The following is a 22,365-nucleotide window of genomic DNA, read 5'->3' on the forward strand; positions in this document are numbered from 1 at the left end:
ATATGTGAGATACAGCTAGATCAGTCATCAGAGAAAAATTAATAGCATTAAATAATTACCTCAATAAAATAAAATAAAGCAAATGCAAAATACAAAAAGCTAGAAAAAGAATAAAATAAATCAAAAGAAACAGAAGAAATAAATTGTTAAATATAAAAGCAGAAAGAAATGAGTCAGGAAACAGAAATTACTAGAATGAATAAATTCCAAGACAGATTTTTTTTAAAAATCAACAAAACAGACCAACCACCAGCAAACCTAATCAAGGAAAAAGTGAGTGAAATCACAAATATCTACATTAGAACTGACAAAGGGGATAAAACAAGCCATCAAAACTGAAGAAATTTTAACATTTGCACAACTCTACTCAAATAAATTTGAAGAAATGGATAATTTTTCAAAAGAATAAAACTTACTGACCCTGTATAGACAGAAAGTGTAACACAGACCAACTGTCACAGAAGAAATAAAGAAAGGAATCAAGACTCTCCTACAAGAATAAAAGAAAGAAAAAGAAAGGCACCAGACCCAGCTGATCTCATTGGTAATTCTAACAAAACTTTAAAGATTAGATAATAAGCAATGCTAATTAGATTATTCCAAATAAAAAGAAAGAAAACTTCCAATTTTATTTAATGAAATAAGCACAACATTGATTCAAAGACCTGAGAAAGACTGCACGGAAGAAGAAAACTACAGACCATCTCATTTATGAGTATCAATGCAAAAAAATTTTGAAAAGCATATGCACAAACAGAATCCAACGGCACACTAAAAGAGCAATTCATCATGACACAAATGGGATTTATTCTATGAAGACAGGACTATTTCAAAAATAGGAAATGCATTAATAAATTCAATCATATTAATGGAGCAAAAGGAAAAAAAATCACATGACCATCTCCATAGACACAGGAAAGACAAAATTCAGCAGTGTTTCATGTTAAAAACACTAAATAAAATGGGTATTTTTCCTCAGCATAATAAAATATAAATACCTTGGCCCAAAAGCCAGAGTTCTCCTTAATGAGGAAACACTAAAGGCTTCCCTGCTAAAGTCAAGATAAAGATAAAGATGCCCACTATCTCTACTGTATTGCAATTATTAGGCTATGAAGTTTGACTACATAGCAATCTAAGGTTTAAGACCTGGAATGGAAGAAGTAAGATTATTTCTATATACAAATTATATAATTACATTCCTAGAAAACCCATAAGGAATCAATGGGGAAAAAATTACTACAAACAGTAAGAAAATTTAATAAAGTAGGAGGTTAAAAATTAACATACAAAGATTACCAGCATTCACATATATAAACAAAAATGAGAATGTAAGAAAAGACCCAACTAACAACCAAAAAATAACTACACGTAACCTTAAAGAATTCTAAAATTTATCTGTGCAAAACTTCTAACTCTCCTGAAAGACATAACATGTTCTTAGATATGAAGACTAAACATCATCAAGATGTCTGTTCTCACTATTTAATTTATAAATTTAACTCATTCTCAATAAAATACTTTGAGGATTTTTCTAGAATGAGACAAGTTTATTATTAAGTTCATTTGGAAGAATAAACAAGGAAGAGTCACTAGGAAACCCCTGAAAAAGATGAGCAATAAGGTGAGGGAAGCCCTACCAGATATTGTAACAATAAAGTCTCTATAATTGTATAAGGGTATATAGCACATGAATAGACGTGTAGACAATGAACAGGATAAAAACCAGAGACAGACCCACCACATAAGAAAATTCAGTAAATGATAATGGCAGCATCTCAAATCAATGTGAAAAAGAAATACTTTATTTATTTATTTATTTATTTATATATATATATACTTTTTTTTTTTTTTTTTTTTTTTTTTTTTTTTGGCTGTGTTGGGTCTTCGTTTCTGTGCGAGGGCTTTCTCCACTTGCGGCGAGCGGAGGCCACTCTTCATCGCGGTGCGCGGGCCTCTCACCGTCGCGGCCTCTCCCGTTGCGGAACACTGGCTCCAGACGTGCAGGCTCAGTAGTTGTGGCTCACGGGCTTAGTCGCTCCGCGGCATGTGGGATCTTCCCAGACCAGGGCTCGAACCCATGTCCCCTGCATTGGCAGGCAGATTCCCAACCACTGCGCCACCAGGGAAGCCCAAGATATACTTTTTAATAAGAAGTGTTAAGATAGCTGGCTTGCCATATAAAAAAAGATAAAATCAGGGAATTCCCTGGTGATCCAGTGGTTAGGACTCCGTGCTTCCACTGCAGGGACGGGGGCCAGCCAAGAAAAAAAAGATAAAATCACATCATACCCCAGACAAATTCAAGAGGATCAGAAATGTGAATGTAAAAAATAAAACCATACAAGTACCAAAAGAAAACATGAGTCGACTTCCCTATAACCTAGTAGCATGGAACACTTTCCTATGATTCAAAAATCAAGCAAAAAGGCCAAAGATTGATGAATTTTCTTTTCTTTTCTTTTCTTTTTTTGGCCGTGCTGCGCGGCCTGTGGGACCTTAGTTCCCCGAGGAGGGATCAAACCTGGGCCCTTGGCAGTGAGAGCATGGAGTCCTAATCACTGGACTGCCAGGGAATTCCCTGAATTTTATTTTCATAAAAACTTTTGCATGGCAAAAAAGGGATAAGCATAGTAAAAGACAAAAGGAAAAAAAATGTTTCCAACTAATGGCAAAAAAAATTGTGAAAGATTTTGAAATGGACAAAAACAATTACTGAATGTCCCATCTACCTCACCCTTCTAGATTATCTGTGGCTTTCACTGTCTTGGGCTATTTTACATTTCTGTAAATTGCTGAAAGCTGATAGTAATGCAAGTTACTCTTGCCCATAGAAATGCAAAACACTTCTACCAGTGGAATGCAACTGATTATTGCCCTGCAGATACTGACCAGTTATTTGTCTACTTACAAATCTATTTCAGCATTCCCAAATGCCTATATCATTTTTTTTGCCATTGCCTTTAAAACAATTGTAACATCTTACTGGTTCCCTCATTAATTATTAAGTTAAATAAAATTCCCTGGCATGCATAAATTTTTTAAAATATTTATTAATGATAGCTGTGACTTTCTCACTCAGTCATCACAGCTCTGTTTTTAGGGTTTTTTTTGGGGGGGGGGTCTTGGTTGTTTTTTTTTTTTTCGCCATTCCGCGCAGCTTGTGGGATCTTAATTCCCTGACCACGGATTGAACATCTCCCACCCCTTCCCTTGGCAGTGAAAGCACGGAGTCCTAACTGCTGGACCGCCAGAGGATTCCCTAAATTTTATATCTGTATAATTTTATCATTTTTGAAAATTATCTTTTAATAGTTTTGGAGGTTTCACCAGGATGCCCAGTGGATTCACCCAGCAGAACCAGGAAACTGCATTACCAGAGAACTGCACCTCATGGGCTGCTTTAGCTTTTCAAGGGCTTCTAGGAGGAAAACTCAAGTGGCAACATACATTTAACTTTGCTGACTCTCTGTTTCTGTAAGTTTTGTTTCTTTTCCTCTCTACAGATTGTATATTTTCGCCTGGTTTCCAGTTACTACATGGCCAATAAGTTATTACCCCTAAGTGGTAGCAATGACTGAGAATTTGGTTTCATAGTTTGACATTTATTTGGTGATCCCTATACAAGGATGACAGAGATCTCTTGGGTACAAGATGAAAGACACTCTGGTTTGTCTATTTGTCTATTTTGAGCTCAAATTTTTTAAGAATTTCATTTTCAGTTCTTTGATAACTAGACCAGGGAGGTTTTCTCTCTAACTCATGTCTCTTGACCTGGGGGTGAAATTATAGAATCAAAGCTATAAAGCTCTGTACCTGTAATTCAGAAAGGTTTTTACCTCTATTGTGTGTGATAAATCAATTTATCTCCAGAGGTTATTAAGTATTTAGATTTTAAAGTCTCTTAAGTTAAAGGAACTCTGTTTTGACTGGCTTATTGATAAAAAAAAAACAAAAAAACAAAAAAAACAAGGACTTATACAAATGGAATATTTGTAAAATTCCCAGAAAACAAAAGAAATTGAATTTCTAACACTTTAAATGTGCTAGACTTCTTTAAAAATTTCTTTCTACATGAATTAACTTAGAAATGTTTAAAAAATCTAAGTTCACATAATTCATGTACAGTTGACCCTTGAACAACTCAAGAGTTAGGGGCACCCACCCTCCACACTGTCGAAAATCCACATATAACTTTACAGTTGGTCCTCCATATCCAAGGTTCCTCTGTATCTGCATTCTGCATCCGCCGATTCAACCAACCTCGGACCCTGCAGTACTGCTGTATTTACTACTGAAAAAAAATCAAACCCTTGTTGTTCAAGAGTTAACTGTACAACTTCAGCAAACAAGCCTAGTTGGATCATTTTGGTTTATAAAAATAGCTATTTATTTTTTATGATTAATCATTTTATTCCACTTGGGTTTGTTTTTCCCTGAACGCACACAGGTTTACTAATCAAACAAGCTAACATTACCCTACAAAAATATTCAAGATGATTAAAAATGTAAATTTGTGCTCAACTAAGCAGAATCATTACTCTGACAAACTTTTTATTTCAACACATATTAAAGATTAATTTCTAAGATCTTTAGGTAACTTAAAACCTTAATATTAAGTTAATTAAGAGACAATCACTGGATAGCAGTTAATTTTTAAGTATAATGGAATCCTAGCAGACTGATTACTAAGCATAACTAAGTTTATATACTTTTGCTTCCTATTTTTATATGCTATTAAAAAGCTATAGTTTCCAGATGTGTCCATGAAAGTGTTCATTTTTGCCACTTTAAGGTATAAAAGTGACGTTTGTGTCTGTAAGAAGTTGTATTCACGAGATTTGCTCATATTCAGACAATTCTCAATGTTCCACTTCTGTGTTTCAATGTGAAATATAAATTAGTTACTTTGGTTAAAAGTTAGAACCATTCGCAGTAGTTAAGATTATACTAGGAACAGTGACAGAGAAATACAACTGTGTATGTGCTTCTGTTTTATCAAGGAAAAAGAGCAGCTTTCTCCTACAGCAGTAGTTTTCAAATTTGGGGGTCTCTTTTACATAACTCTCAAAACTTGCTAAGAAATCAAAAAAGTTTTTGTTTATGTGTATTCTAACTATTGATATCTACCGCATTAAAAACTAAAACTGAGATTTTGTGTGTGTGTGTGTATGGGGGGTGCTGCATAGCGCGGCTTGCAGGATCTTAGTTCCCTGACCAGGGATGGAACCCAGGCCCCCAGCAGTAGAAGCGCCAAGTCCTAACCACTGGACTGCCAGGGAATTCCCAAAACGGATAATTTTTTTTAAATTGACTGATTCATTTGAAAGTAGCAATGATGAATGCACTGCATTTTAATGTAAATAACCTCTTAGCATTATTTGAAAATAGTTTTGACCTTACAGATCCCCAAAAAAGAACAAGTGCTCTAAAGCAAACTGTTTAAGAACATGGAAGAGCACAATGAAGGACAAAACATGGAAAATGAATTTTATTTGCCTTCATTTACAATATAAGACTGAAAATACGCTATGATATATGTTTAAAATTTAGCAACATTTGTTCAATTTTGTTGGGCTTGCTTCCTTGGTTTACTGGTTAATGACCTGCCTAAAATATGAAAGGTTACTCTTTACCTTCTATGTAATCTGCCTAGATGACTGTTTTGCCAGAATAATGTCTGTACTTCATGTGGACTTTATTATATTCTTGATTATTCAATAAAAAACAGAAAAGGTTTCCTCTCACTTATGAAAGAACTAAGTTTCTTTACAATCAAGTTATCTATGTTTATTTTTTAAATGCTTCACTTTCACTTTAATTAACCAAGTTTTGCTCCTCAGGCAACCTCTCACAACTGTTTTGATTTTGCCTTCCCAAATTTGGATCCTAACTATAGAAAAAATAAAATAAAACTTTCAAGATATCTTTCACACCTAAAACTGTCTTGGAGATTTCCCAGAAGAACCCAGAAACAGCACAGTTATTTATTTTCATCTTATAAAAAGACTATAAATAATTAGGTTTGTTTGATATATTACTATAGTAAATGTTGCACGGGAAGAGCTGTCAAATTAGAGAGATGCTCACCCTTCCTAGGTTAAACGTATATAAGTAAGAAATGTTATAATACAAACATTTTTGAAATTGTACTCTTCATGCGAAGCCCTTGAATGTCAATTTCTGGGACAAAAATTGCTAGCTGTAACTATGTTTTCACTAATCAAAACTTTTAAGTAGTAATGTACTGTACCTGACTAAAAATTTTACTCTTCTCCATTCTAATATTAGTTACAGGAATAAATTAACCATAGCCGTTAAGCCTCTGTCATCTACAGATAGTCTTTGTTTCACTCTTAAGCTTGCCCAAAAGCTCTGCTGTAAGCTGTTAAGTCTGAGTTTATGGCTTCAACAATGAAGGACAGTTTCAGAGCCTTGCAGCACTTCAAACTATTGACACTTTACAAAATAGACTCTTTTTAAAGTTAAACATAGAATAGCCATATGACTCAGCAATTCCACTCTTAGATATATACCTAAAAAACCTGAAAATAGACATTCAAACAAAAGCTTATACATGAATGTTCATAGCAGCACATTCACAACAACCAAAAGGTAGAAACAACCCAAATGTTCACCAACTGATGGATGAATAAAACATGGAATATCCACACAGTGGAATATTATTCAGCCATAAAAAAGAAAGAAGTACTGATACATTGCTACAATATAGATGAATCTCAAAACATTATGCTGAAATGAAAAAAGTCAGACACAAAAAGTCATATACTGTATGCTTCTATCAATATTTTAATGAAATATCCAAAAAAGGTAAATCCACAGAGACAGAAAACAGAGTAGTAGTTGCCAGCAGCTGGGAGAAGAGGGGGAATGAAGAGTAACTACTTAACGAGTACAGGGTTTCCTTTTGTAATGATGAAAATGTTTTGCAGCTAGATAGAGGTAATGGTTGTACAACATTGTGAATGTACTAAATGTGACTGAATTGTACCTTTAAAATGGCATATTTTATGTTTTGTGAATTCTACCTCTATTTAAAAGAAAAACAAGATGAAGCTTCCCAGAATTCATGAACCTACTTCCTAGTGAAACAACCATAACCAATGAAAATTACTTAAAAACAAAAAACACCATTTGAAGTCTCTGAAAATTGTCCCAAGAGCATACAGCAAATGAAGAAACATTTATTCAAGAAAATCTACTAAGAACAGTAAGAGCTTATAGCCCCTGAACCACAACTAACACTCTTCCTCCAGCTTAGCATGATAGAAGCTCCATCCTGGGTGGGTGTGGCTAAGTAGTCAGGGCTTCCTCTCCCCCCAGGTTTCAGTTAAGGGTCAGAAAAAGGGCAGGCATCCTCCCTCCCCCACAGTTCTGTGTTACAGAAGCTAAATTCCAGGTGAGTGTGGCTGAAAGGTTGGGGGCCTCCTTCTTCCACCCAGCCCTCCTTCCTCCACCCAGCCCCATGAAGGATGTCATAGGACAGAGGCTTTCCCAAAGATGGAGTAGCCAGGAATACTGGGATCCCAACTGCCCCAACCTCAGCTTGAGACAGGCTGGGACCTGGGACCTGGGACCTGGGACCCTTTGCTGCAGTGTCTGAACCTGGGCAAATGTCTCCTCCAGCAACAAAATACAAAGAAACTATAAGGGACTAAAAATAATTGCCTGCATGTGCAGATGGGGCAAATTATGGACAACAAGACACAAAAAGACCAAAAAAAACCCCCAACTGCCACTTCTGAAGAGCCAGGAGCAAAAATAGGGTGTCAAGAGCAAAAGCAGGGTACTGCACATGCCCCCTGCACTCAACACCACCAAAGGGGTGGGCAGACCACCTAAGCCACCCCTCTGGCCTGACCCCTGGACACACCCCTACCTTCACCCCATTTAAGGAACCAGCTGGCCCCCACCTTGAGGAGCGAGCAAAGGAAACTGTTACCTGTTTTCGCTCCCCCCTGCTGTAGCAGGGGCCCCAATAAAAGCCTTGCCTGAATTTCTTGTCTGGTCTCTTATCAATCTCTATTGATTAAGGAAGGCCAAGAACCCTGGTCTGTAACAAGCTCATAGGACAGAGGCTCTACACTTTAAGGGGCAGGCCAAGAAGAACAGAGATTACTGCCCCACACAGAGTCCTACTCCTCTGCCCCATCCAGAACGCTGCTCTTTAAGAATAGTATCACTTGAAACAGGCCATTGTTCCTGCCCCAAGCTCTGGTGCAGTGGTGCAGAGATTATCCCCACTGGAAGAAGCAGGAGAAAATTGCAAAGCTCTCCCCAAAGAAGCTGACTTTATTTAGAACAGAATGTAAGGAAGTCCAAACATTATGGTACTCTTGAAAACAATGGAGATTTTGGTAGTAAGCAATTGAGAGGAGGCTGGTACCTCCATGTGATCAACAAGTTAAATCACAGGTCAGCCAGTTTACCAAAAAGAACCAGAGAAAGAAAATGTGAAGAGCCCTCCTATGATCAGAACAAACCTTAGAGATTGGCCTGAAAAACTAACCCTGCACTCAAACACGTATTTGTACATCATGTTCACAGCAGCATTCACAACAGCCAAAAGATGGAAGCAATCTGAGCGTCCATCAACAAATAATGTATAAACAGAAAGTAGTATATACATACAATAGAATATTATCCAGCCTCAAAAAGGAAGAAAATTCTGACACATGCTACAACATGGATGAACATTGATGACATAATGTTAAGTGAGATAAGCCAGTCACAAAAGAACAATTATATGATTCCACTTATATGAGGTATCTAAAGTAATCATATTCATAGAAACAACGTATGATAGTAGTTACTGGGGGCTGCTGGGACAATGGGGAGTTACCATTTAATGAGTACAGTTTCAGTTTGGAAAGATGAAAAAGTTCTGGAGATGGATGGTGGTTATGGCTGCAGAGCAATGTTAATGTACTTAATGAAACGAACTGTACATTTAAAATGGTAAACTTTATGTTACGTATATTTTATCACAATTCTCTAAGTAATATTTAAAAATCAAGATTGGGAAGATTAGGGGACTTAATCCACCAGAAAAATCATTAAGCCAGGAATAAATATAAAATAAAGAAATAAATGAAAAACTCTATCATTTATTCCTTCAACCTTACTAAGCGTGATCTGGTTGAATGTGTTCTAGCTGCTGGGGTGTGTAGTAGATCCCTGTTACCTAGTGGTGCATTCACCTCCCAGCTACTAAGGACCCATAGCTGCCCCCTTCTCTGGAGACCTGCGAGTAGGAGGCACGCTGCCCAGTAATACCTGGGAAGGTATGCCCCCCCAGCAGTCACACACTCTGGGAGTAGCCTATAGCCAATGAGAGGTTGTTGGAGGTGGGAGTAAAAGTTCAGCCCCATTGCCTCAAAGTGGAACAACTCTGTGATATCATTGTTTTTTTTTTTAATTTATTTATTTAATTAATTTATTTTTGGCTGCACTGGGTCTTCGTTGCTGCACGCAGGCTTTCTCTAGTTGCGGCGAGCGGGGGCTACTCTTTGTTGCAGTGTGCGGGCTTCTCATTGTGGTGGCTTCTCTTGTTGCGGAGCACGGGCTCTAGGTGCGCAGGCTCAGTAGTTGTGGCACACGGGCTTAGTTGCTCCGCAGCATGTGGGATCTTCCCAGACCAGGGATTGAACCCGTGTCCCCTGCATTGGCAGGCGGGAATCTCAACCACTGTGCCACCAGGGAAGTCCCTGTGATATCATTCTAACTCCAGAGCTCTTCCTGGAATCAGGCTGAGGCTAGACTTAAGCTGAACCCACAGTTTTAGATCTCCTCTACCTTATCCTATTTCCCTCACTCCTACAGGTTTCATCTGAAAGTATTGCCTCAATAAATTACTTGCATAAGGGGGAAAAAAAACCTACCACTGCAAGGGGGACCAGATTTAATTGGATTAGACTGTGAAACAACTTATGTCCCTGAATACTGTTGAAAACAATAAAGCAACGAGCCAGCAATTACTGGAGTCTAACATCTCAGTGTGATATCAAGATAAGCAGGCAGGGACTTCCCTGGTGGTCCAGTGGTTAAGACTCCATGCTGTCAATGCAAAGGGCGTGGGTTCGATCCCTGGTCAGGGAACTAAGATCCCACATGCCATGGGGTGTGGCCAAAAGATTAAAAAAAAAAAAAGATAAGCAGACAGCTTAACAGAGAGATCAGGAAAAGACATAAAGAGAATTCTGCTAAAACCACTGTCATTCCAGAGTGACTGTGTACATGCCAAGATTGTGCCCTCTGAGGAGCCGCAGCAGAGGCTTCACACTGTGAGGGAAATACACTTGACTGAAATAGTCCAGTCGAGCCACTAAACAAACAAACACAAACAAAAACAAGCTCCAGGGACTTCCCTGGTGGTCCAGTGGTTAAGACTCAGTGCTCCCAATACAGGGGGCCCGGGTTCGATTCCTGGTCGGGGAACTAGATCCCACATGCATGCTGCAACTAAGAAGTCTGCATGCCGCAACGAAGATCCTGCATGCCACAGCTAAGACCTGGCGCAGCCAAAATAAATAAATAAATAAATTAAATATTAGGGGGAAAAAAAAAACAAGCCCCAGAACATGGTTGGGGGGGTGGGGGTGGGAATCAGTATCAAGAGTTGATACAATATACTGCCTAAACATTTTAGTTTTCAACCACAACAACAAATTATGAGATAGGCAAAGAAACAGGAGACTATGACCCACACACAGGAAAAGAAACAGGTCCTGTGACAGGGCTTACATGGTGGAGTTAACAAAGACTTCAAAGTACTAGGTTCATAGTACTAAAAACAAAACATGCTTAAAGAAGTGAAAAAAGGTATGATGACAATGTCTAATAAAATAAGAGACTATTGACAAAGAAACAGAAATCATAAAAAAGAACCAAGTTAAAATCCTGGAGTTGAAAAGTCAACAACAGAAAATAAACACTCATTAGAAAATCTCAACAGTAGACATAAATTAGCAGAAGAAAGACTACTTAAACATAGACTAATACAGAATATGTAATCCAAACAGAGAGAAAAAAGAATGAAGAAAATGCAGAGCTTCAGAGAAATGTGAACAGTGTTAAGCACACCAACATACACATGATGAGAGTACCAAAGTAAAGAAGAAAATGGAGCAGAAAGAATATTTGAAGAAATAATGGCTGAAATTTCCCAAATTTGATGAAAAACATTAAACTAAACATCTAAGATGATCAACAAACTACAAGAAGGATAAACACAAAGAACTCCACACCCAGACACATCACAGTAAAAATAAAGACAAAGGGAAAATCTTGAAAACAAGGGGGAAAAAACCACATATGAGGGAATCCCACTGAGATTAACAGCTGACTTATCAACAGAAGAAATGGAGGCCAAAAGGCAGTGGGATAATATATTCTAAGTGTTAAAAGAAAAAACTGTCAACTAAGAATCTTATAACCAACAAAACTATCTTTCAAATATTGAAGGCGAACTAAAGACACTTGCAGATAAACGAAGACTGTGGGAATTAGTTACCAGCAGACCAGCCTTACAAGAAATACTAAGAGAAGTTCTTCATAATTAAAAGAGTGAACCCAGATGGCAATATGAACACACGCACACACACACACAAGAACACCAGCAAAGGTAACTATGTAATTCTAAAAGACAGTATAAATGCATCTTTTTTCTCTTAACTAATTTAAAAAGCAATTGCAAAGGACAATATGTACATAATTGTATTGATAACATATACAAACATATTTGAAAATAACAGCACAAATTAAGTATGTGGGAACAAAGCTGTAATGGAATAAGAAAATGACACAACTAAAAACTCAGCAACAAATAAAGAGGATTAGAAATGGTAAATAAGGCTAATGTAACAAACTCTATAAATATACTTGCTCTCTTTCTCAGCTTCTTTGAAAAATAAAAAGTTATATATAGCAACAAATGTAACACCATATTGTTGTATTTGTAATATATATAGATGTAAGATATAACAATAATAGCACAAAAAAGGGAAAGAGGAAACAGAGCTATATAGAAGTAATGTTTCTGTATTTCACTGGAATTAATTTAGAATTAATCTGAAGCTGATTCTGAGAGCAACCACTAAGAAATAAATTTTTTTAAATACTGGAAAAAAAATCACTAAAGTAATTAAAATGTTACACTAGAAAATATTCACTTAACAAAAAATAGTAAAAAAAAGGCGGGGGGGACAGAGGAGCAAAAAGAAATGAGACACACAGAAAACAAAAAGTAAAATGACAGCTATAAATCCAACTATATAAATATTAACATTCAATATGAATGGATTAAACAATCCAGTCAAAAGTCAGAGATTATCAAACTGGATAAAAAGATCCATCACACTTTAGATTCAAGGATAAAAATAGGTTGAAAGTAAAAGGACAGAAAAAGAGTCAATCAATCAAGAATATGTAACAAGTATACACATTTATACACCTAACAACAGAGCCCAAAACATATGAAGCAAAAACTATCCAATACCCAATAATGGACAGAACTAAGCATTATATCAAAAAGGAAGTAGAAGACTTTGAACAACTATTATCTAATGAGATCTAACAGACATCTATAGAATCTTCCACCCAACATCAGGATACATATTCTTCTCAATTGCACATGGAACATTCTCCAGGATAAACCACATGTGAGGCCATAAAACAAGCCTCAATGAATTAAAAGGACTGAAGTCATACAAAGTATGATCTCTGACCAAATGCAATGAAATTAGAAATTAACCATGGAAGGACATTTGAGAAATTCACAAATACATAGAAATTAAACAACATACGGGGCTTCCGTGGTGGCGCAGTGGTTGAGAATCTGCCTACCAATGCAGGGGACATGGGTTCGAGCCCTGGTCCGGGAAGATCCCACATGCCGCGGAGCAACTAGGCCCGTGAGCCACAATTACTGAGCCTGCGCGTCTGGAGCCTGTTCTCCGCAACAAGAGAGGCCGCGACAGTGAGAGGCCTGCGCACCACGATGAAGAGTGGCCCCCGCTTGCCGCAACTAGAGAAAGCCCTCGCACAGAAACGAAGACCCAACACAGCTAAAGTAAATAAATAAATAAATAATTTGAAAAACAAAAACAAAAAAAACAACATACATCTAAATAACCAATGACTCAAAGAAGAAATCACAAAGGAAATTTTAAAAATACTTTGAGATGAATGAAAATGAAAACACACAATACCAAAACTTACGGGATGATGCTAAAGCAGTACTTAGAGGATTATTTATAGCTGCAAAAACCTATATTTAAAAATAAGAAAGATCTCAAATCAATAGCCTACCCTTCCTCCCAAAACACTAATAAAAAGGAAAGCAAATTAACCTAAAACAAGCAAAGAAAAGAAATAAAGATTAGCTACAAAGGAAATAGATGATAGGAAAACAATAGAGAAATATCAATGAAGCCAAAAGATGGTTCTTTGAAAAGATCAATAAAATTGACAAACATTTAGCCAAATTGACCAAGAAAAAAAAAGACTCAAATTACTAAAAATCAAGAATAAAAGAAAAGTCAGTATTACCGATCGTACAGAAATAAACAAGGTTACAAAGGAATGCTATGAACAATTTTATACCAACAACCTGATAACCTAGAAGAAATGGACAAATTTCTAGAACACCACAAACTACCGAAACTGGTGCAAGAAGAATAGAAAATCAGAACAGACCTATAACAAGAGATTGAATCAATAATCAAAAACCTTCCAAGAAAGAAAAGCTTTGGTGACAAATTCTACCATCTATTTAAAGAAAAATTAACACTATTCCTTCACAAACTCTTCCAAAAAGCGGAAGAGTAGGGACACTCCCTAATTCATTCTATGAGGCCAGCATTACTCTGATACCAAATCCAGATAAAGACATCATAAAAAAGAAAACTACACACCAATATCCCCTATGAATATATATGTAAAAACACTCAGTAAAATATTAGCAAACTGAATCCAACGTGTTAAAAGGATTATACACAATGACCAAATGGAATTTATCCCAGGAATCTAAGAGTTATTCAACATTAAAAAAAATTAATAAATGTGATACACCACAAAAATGAAACAAAGAAAGAAATAAAAACACATTCATCTCAATTGAGGAACACTAACCAACTCATTCTATGAGGTATTATTCTCATACCAAACCAAAGACATCACCAGAAAATAAAAGACCAATATCTCTTGTGAATATACATGTAAAAAATCCTATACAAAATACTAACAAATGGAATCCAGCAACATATAAAAATGATTATACACTATGACCAAGTGGGATTTATTCTGCAAACCCAAGGTTGGTTACATTTGAAAATTAATTAATGTAAAACACCATTTTGATACAATAAGGGACAAAATCCACATGATCATCTCAACAGATGCAGAAAAAGCAACTGAAAAATTCAATGTTCCTTCATAATAAAAACACTCAACAAACTAGGACTAGAAGGGAACTTCCTCAACCTGAAAAACAGCATCTATGAAATTCCCATAGCAATATACGAGAGTGCCAGTTGTTCTACAACTTCACCAATACATGGTATGGTCAGTCTTTTATTTAGACATGCCAATAGTGTGGTGGTTTACCCCGTAGTTTTCATTTGCATTTTTCTAATAACTAATGATGTTAATCTTCTTTCCATGTGCTTATTTACTCTCTACATACCTTCTTTTGTGAAGTATCCATTCAAATCATTTACCCATTCTTTTTAACATCTTTATTGGAGTATAATTACTTTACAATGGTGTGTTAGTTTCTGCTTTATAACAAAGTGAATCAGCTAAACATGTACATATATCCCCATATCTCCTCCCTCTTGCGTCTCCCTCCCACCCTCCCTATCTCACCACTCTAGGTGGTCACAAAGCACTGAGCTGATCTCCCTGTGTTATGTGGCTGCTTCCCACTAGCTATCTATTTTACATTTGGATTTACCCATTTTTTAAATGAATTGGTTGCTTTCTTATCAGTCAGTCTCAAAGACTTCTTTTATACATTCTGGATGCAATTTTTTTTTTTTTTATCAGAGATGTGAGTTGCAAATATTTTCTCCATGTCTGTGGCCTGTCTTTTCACTAACAGTGTGTTTGAAGACCAGATGTTCTCAATTTTGATAAAGTCCAATTTATCAATTTTTTCTTTTATGTATTATGCTTTTGTAATAGTATCTAAGAAATCTTTGCCTAACCCAAAGTCACAAAAATTTTCTCCTGTAGTTTTTAGGAGTTTTATAGTTTCACATTTAATGTTTAGGTTTACGATCCATTTTGAGTTAATTTTTAAATATGATGCAAAATACATTTAAAAGTTCATTATCTTGCATATAGATATCTGACATTCCACTACTGTTATTTAAAAAGACTATCTTTTCCAATGAATTGCCTTTACATCTTTGCCAAAAATTAACTGACCATATGTGTAAACCTATTTATCGAGTCTTCTCAGTTTCACTGATCTATTTGTCTAGCTTGATGCTAGTCCCACACTGTCTTGATTACTGTAGCTTTATAATAAATCTTAAAACCAGGTAATGTAAGTTCTCCAACTTTTCATCTTTTTCTAAGTTAGTTTGGCTATTCGAGGTCTTTTGCATCTCCATATGAACTTTAGAATCAGTTTGTCAATTTCTACCAAAAAAACTGCTGGATTTTTATTGGGATTGCCTTAAATCTAAACAACAGTTTGGGGGAAATGACATCTTAACATTATTGAATCTTCTGATTCATGGATACAGCATATGTGTGCATTTATTTAGGTCCTCTTTAATTTCTATTAGCAATGTTTTATAGTTTTCAGGTAAAACTCTTTCACATTGTTTGCCATATTTATCCCTATGAATTTCATATTTTTGATGCTATTTTTTATTTCAATTTTTGATTGTTCATTGCTAGCACATAGAAATACAATTGATTTTTGCATACTGATTTGGTGTCCTATATCCTTGCTAAACCCACTTAACAGTTCTAGTAGCTTTTCTATGTATTCCATAGGATTTTCTCTATAGATAATTACATTGTCTGCAAATAAAGATGATTTTCCAATCAAGACTTTTTTTCTTATCTTATTATACTGGCTAGGACCTCTAGTACAGTGTTGAATACAAGTTGTGAGAATGAACATCCTTGCTTTATTCCTGATTTTAGGAGAAAAGCATTCAGTCTTTCACCATTAAGTTTAATGTTAGCTACAGGTTTTTCATAGATGCCTTTTTTTTATTTTTTTAAGATTTATTGATTGATTGACTGATTGATTGCTATGTTGGGTCTTCGTTTCTGTGCGAGGGCTTTCTCTAGTTGTGGCAAGCGGAGGCCACTCTTCATCGCAGTGCACGGGCCTCTCACTATCGTGGCCTCTCTTGTTGCGGAGTACAGGCTCCAGACGTGCAGGCTCAGTAGTTGTGGCTCACAGGCCTAGCTGCTCCGCAGCATGTAGGATCTTCCCAGACCAGTGCTCAAACCCGTGTCCCCTGCATTAGCAGGCAGATTCTAAACCACTGCGCCACCAAGGAAGCCCCTAGATGCCTTTTTTCAGGCTGAGGAATTTCCATTCCTAGTTTCTGAGGGTTTTTATCAGGAATGAATGTTAGATTTGTCAATGCTTTCTCTGCATCTATTAAGATGATCATATAATTTTTTTTAGTTTAATATGAATTACATCAGTTGGTTTTTCAAGTGTTAACCAGCATGCATTCTTGAAATGAATCCCATTTATTATTTTTATATATTGTGGATTTAATTTGCTAAAATTCTGTTTAAAGTGTTCTAGTGTGTGTATTAATAATACTGGTGTATAGTTTCCTTTTCTAGAAATGTCTTTGTTTAGTTTTGGTATCAGGTTAATGTTGACCTCAAAGTGAGTTGAGAATTGATCATTGGTATCTGCTCCCTGTTTTCCCCTAGAAGTTTATCAATTCTACTGATCTCAAAGAACCAGGTTTCAGTTTCACTGATTTTCTCAACTGTTTTTCTATTTCTTATTTCACTGATGTCCACTCTGATCATTATCATCTTCTTTCTTTGGCTCTTTCGGATTTCATTTGCTCTTCTTTTTCTAGTTTCTTAACTTAGAAGATGAGGCCATTATTTTAAACCATTCTTTTCCCATAGAGGTGTTTAGTGTTGTATTTCTCTCTAAGTATACATTTAGCTGTATCCCACAAATTTTGATATGTAGTGTTTTCATTTTATTCATTCAAAATCTTTCTAATTTCTCTTTCCATTTCTTCTTTCATCCATGGGTTATCTAGATGTGCGTTTTTCAGTGTTCAAATATTTGGGAATTTTCCAGATACTTTTCTACTACTGACTTCTAATTTAATTCCATTGTGGCCAAAGAACCACATCATATGCCAGGCCCTGTGAAAAGTGTATAATATGCTTCTCATTTAATCATGTGGCTTCCTCCAGGAAGACTGATCTGATAAAAAGTGAGTCAGGAAAAGGTCAGGCTGAAAAAAAGTCTGCCACTAAGAAAAATAATATTAATAATAACTATAACAACATAAGCCTACATGCCAGCTAAAACTTAACTGAGAAATAACAACAAAAATTAATCTTAATGCTGAAATATTTGTGGATGAACTGCTGTCTGGGATTTGCTTCAAAATAATCCAGGGTGAGGAAGAGTGGAAATGGCAAGAGATCAAATGAGACTGGCCAGGGGTTGAATTGAAGCTAGATGATAAATTCATGTGGTCCATTAGACTTTTCTCCTTTTTAAAACACTTAAATTTTCCCATAATGAAAGTTTTTTTTAAAATTTAGTATTAGCATTTCACTCAGTGAAACCTTGGGAAAAGATAACAGTAGCTTAAACTGTTCAAGAGAAAGGACCACTAATAGTGCCTTCTACATGTGTGTGCAAAGAGTCTGCTTATAAATGAGAGATGACAAGTGTATATATAGGATAAGTACGAGTCAACGTAGTTCGCTAAAGAAAAGAGTGTGGGTTTCAACAAAGTGAGCAGATTACAAAAATGTCCATCAAAATAGAACAGAATGATAACACCATGAATACGTATATTCTATTTGTGTCACAAAAATCTCTCAATACACAGTTGACTGTTGAACAGTGAGGGGGTTAGGGCCTCGGACCCTTCATGCAGTGAAAAATCCACATATAACTTATAGTCAGCTGTCCATACACTGGTTTCCTCCATATCCCGGGTTCCACATCCTCGGATTCAACCAACTGTGGATCGTGTAGTACCACGGTATTTGCTATTTTAAAAATTCCAGGTGTAAGTGGATCGACAGTTTAAATCCATATTGTTCAAGAGCCAACTGTATTTCAAATTTTTCTTCTAAGTCAATTTCATCTGCTATCAAGGATACTGCCTAGCACATTTTCTCAAGAAGAAGCATCTCCTTCATAACCAATACTATTTTCAAAAATGGACTGTTCTGATAACTATACCACATACTGTACTCTTTCAGTTTCACCACGCAGTGAGGAAAACAAAGCCTCCTTTTAGGCTATGATTTCTACTTTCATTACCAAATGCAGAGTTTTTTTTTTTAAATGTACTTATTTTTATTATTTATTTATTTTGGCTGTGTTGGGTCTTCGTTTCTGTGCAAGGGCTTTCTCTAGTTGTGGCAAGCGGGGGCCACTCTTCATTGCGGTGCGCGGGCCTCTCACTATCGCGGCCTCTCTTGTTGCGGAGCACAGGCTCCAGACGCGCAGGCTCAGTAGTTGTGGCTCACGGGCCTAGTCGCACCGCGGCATGTGGGATCTTCCCAGACCAGGGCTCGAACCCGTGTCCCCTGCATTAGCAGGCAGATTCTCAACCACTGCGCCACCAGGGAAGCCCCCAAATGCAGAGTTTTATGAAAAGAATTACATTGAAAAATTAAGAAAATGCACTAATTATTCTTATCATATCATAAATGGAACTTCATTTGACAAAAATATATCAGATGCCACCACATGCTTCGTGTTAGGCATACAGCAGTAAACAAATAGGCAAGGTCCCTAAGGTACTGGGCTTTCTGGGCATCTAAACACCTACCCCTCCCCTGTCTACAAATAAAGAATCAAGGTTCAGAGAAGTTAAATGATTTTTGCCCATGACCGCACGCTTCATCAGTGGTTAGACTAGGGTACACCAACAACCCAGGTCTCCGGATTCTCAGAGCAAGGTGGATTTACATCATAACTTTAACTGGCTTCACTTTATACTACGTCCTCAGTCCACAAAATATACAGCGCTCCATTTCTAGGAATGTATCCTGAAGAAATAATAATGATTAAAGCCCAATGAGTCCCAAGTTCCCTAAGTGAATAATAATTTCATTATCATCACAGCGAAAAATGAAACCTTATGTTTAAAAGGCACTCATCCTTGAAGAAAGTGCCTAACACTCTAATGGATCACTATAGTACCCGGCTAATATTCTATTAGGGCAGCAGGTATTCAGTCTGGAATATTTATTGTTCTTGTACTATTTTTAAAGGGTGGAGATTCTTTTTAAAATAAACTGGGAAATGCATGCAAAATTAATGAAACGTTCGTAAATAAGTAAAAGCTCCCCAGGCTTGCCGAGCGAGCGCACGGTCACATCAGCGCGTTCCCGAGCGTCAGCTCCTCCCCTCCAGCCCACGCTCCCTCCTCGCCCACTCTGGCCGCGCGGGAGGGGAGATAATGGTGCCGGCGTCTCCCGCTCAATTTCAATTCTCCCACGCCCTCGGCAGCCCAGCTCGCCAGGGTTTCCACCTGCGCGAGCGTCGGTACCCTCGGTCACGCCGCAGCCAAGCCGCCCTCGGCCCCCGCACGATCCGAGAGCCCGGAAGCCCAGGCGCGTCCTCGAGACCACAGGCCAGGGCCGGGACTGGACGGCGAAGGCGGGGCGGCGCCGCGGCTCCCGGGGTGAGAGGCGCCTTGGCAGCCACACCCTCCAGCTGCGCGGTGACAGCTCCCGTGGCTGAGGCGGGCTGCGCCGACAGGTGCAGCCTCCCGTGCCGCCCCGCCCCGGTCCCGGCTCAGGTCCCGGCCCGCCGCCCTGAAGCGCCCCCCCCCGCCCTCCCCCTCGCGCACCACCTGTCTGGCCGCTCCGCGCGCGACCGGCGGCGGACGACCCGCCCGGCTCCCGACGAGCGGCCGGAGGGGGCAGCCCGAGATCCCGGGAGGATGAGAGCTTTACCGGAGGGTGGGCCCCACGCAGGCGGTGTCGGTGCTCTGGATCTCCTGCAAGATCCGCTCGTGCTCCGGAACGGTGCCCAGACCTTCGCCGCTCTCCGCATCTTGGCTGGAAGCTGAGGGGTCAGCGAGGCGCGGCGCCGCGAGAACCGCGGGGGCGAGCGGCCTGTGGCGCGAGCGCGAGGGGGCGGGGAAAGGGGCGGGGCGGGCAGCGCAGGGGCGCGCGGGTGGCGTGGGAGGCAGCGCGCGGGCACGCGACCAGGTGTCGGTCTCCACACCTGCGGAGGTCAAGGTACTGCCGGGGGCGGCAGGGAGTGGAGACGCGTCACCTCCAGCTTGCGCTCGGCACTTGTCCCTAGTTGCTATTAACTGGCTGGGCTTTAACATAGATCCCTGTATTCTGTGTGCCCGACCCTCTGCTACGCGCTGGGGATACTTTAGTAATGAGGGAGGTCGACAATCTGTAATAAAAGCTACGGGAACGTTTGACAGGGAGGCCTGATGTACTCTGGGTGGTGGAGAGTCAGAGAAAGGGAAACGTGTACTCAAGAAAAACAAAATGGTGTGTGGGAGTAAGATTTATTTTAGGAATGAGCCAGGAAGATCCCAGCTGGCGACTGCTCTGAGTGGATTCCTGTCCCTGCCCACGCGAAGTCCACAGAGGCCAGTCAACTTGGAAATAAATTATAAGCGACAGAAAAAGTCAATGACGTAAAATTATGACACCTTATGGCAAAGATAAAAGTGCAATGTGTGATTTCATGCCAAAGTCCTTGAACCCAAGTGCCCCTAAGTTGCTGTGTTTGGGATAAGGCGTGGGAGCTCTTGAGAGCAGTGGGCATCAGCGAGATGGGAAAGAAAGGCAGGTGGCTTGGACAAAGGTACTAGTGTAGAAGAGTTCTGTTTAGTGAAGTGTTTGTGGGACGCTGAGTAAACCAGTTTGTCATGGTCAAAGCAGCGACTGAGAAGGTTAATCAAGTAGAGAGTACATACCTAGCCCTGAGGGACAAATATTTTCTGGTCTCCATTAATTCAGGGCTCTGAATGTCCCTTTGAGTCAACCAAGCTGTTTACTATACAGCTGTGTAACTCACTCCTTCAGTGAGCTTTTTCTAGAAGCTTTTACTACTTCCATCCTCCCACAAAAATCCTGGGAGATGATATTGCATAATAATTAAGAGCATGAACTCTGACGACTGGTGTCTTCAATTAATTCCCTGGTCCTTCATCCACAGCTGGGTGACATTGTGCAAGAACCTAGTTCCTTTATAATTCAGTTTCCCCATCTGTAAATGACCATAATAGTACTGTCTACCTCATTTTGCTGTCCCATGTTGTGTTAGCTTTCTATTATTGCTGGAACAAATTATCCCAAACTTAGCTTAAAACAACTGAAATTTATTATGTTATAGTTCTGTAGGCTAGATGTCTAATACGGGTCTCACTGGGCTAAAATCAAGGTGTCAGCACAACTGTGCTCTTTCCAGAGGCTCTAGGGGAGAATTCATTTCCTTACCTATTTCAGCTTCTAGAGGCCTTCCACATTCCTTGGCTCATAGCCCCCTTCCTCAGTCTTTCAAGCCAGCAATATTGCATCTCTCTGACCATTCTTCTGTAGTCACATCTCCCTTTGACTCTGACCTAGGCCAGAAAAGATTCTCTGCTTTTAAGGACCCATGGCATTAGGTTTGACACAACCCCGTAATTCTGGATAATCTTCTATCTCAAGGTCTTAACATTAATCACATCTGTAATATCCCTTTTGTCATGTGAGGTAATATATTTGCAGATTCTAGGGATTAGGACATGGACATTGTGGGGAACCATTATTCTGCCTGCCACATTTAGTAAGGGCCAATAAACATTACTAACATATATAAATGTCCTCCTTCCTATTAATGTGAAATTTCTGCCCCTCCTGGAAACTTCAACTCAGATTTATCTCCTTCATAAAGATTTCCCTAATGGATCACAACCTTCTCCACTGACTCTAGATTTAATTTAGCACATATATCCATTCCACCAACAACTGTTTTAAGAGTTTGCACTTGTTTTGATTAGCTCCTTTTTATAATTTGAATTTTGTTTGTTTTGTACAGTTGACCCCCAGGGAACCGGAACACGGCTGACCGCAGTGCACACTGGCTCGGAAGACTAAGGAAGCTCTGCTACATCCAAATACTTATTC

At 38.6% G+C, this 22,365-nt stretch overlaps 1 protein-coding gene across 2 annotated transcripts in view; it reads right to left on the bottom strand.

Annotated features, from left to right (window-relative positions):
• EXOC6 (exocyst complex component 6) overlaps positions 1-22,365 on the bottom strand; it is a 205,362-nt gene that overhangs the window by 173,082 nt on the left and 9,915 nt on the right. The window contains exon 1 of one of the 2 annotated variants that reach the window (XM_036828813.1): positions 20,182-20,300. The exons of the other annotated variant lie outside the window; for it this stretch is intronic. The gene's annotated coding sequence lies outside the window, so the exon portion shown is untranslated. Of the gene's footprint in view, positions 1-20,181; positions 20,301-22,365 lie in introns of those variants that run through there. 2 annotated transcript variants of the gene reach the window in all.

The sequence above is a fragment of the Balaenoptera musculus genome, chromosome 16 (assembly GCF_009873245.2).
Source record: "Balaenoptera musculus isolate JJ_BM4_2016_0621 chromosome 16, mBalMus1.pri.v3, whole genome shotgun sequence".
Classification (NCBI taxonomy): Eukaryota; Metazoa; Chordata; class Mammalia; order Artiodactyla; family Balaenopteridae; genus Balaenoptera; species Balaenoptera musculus.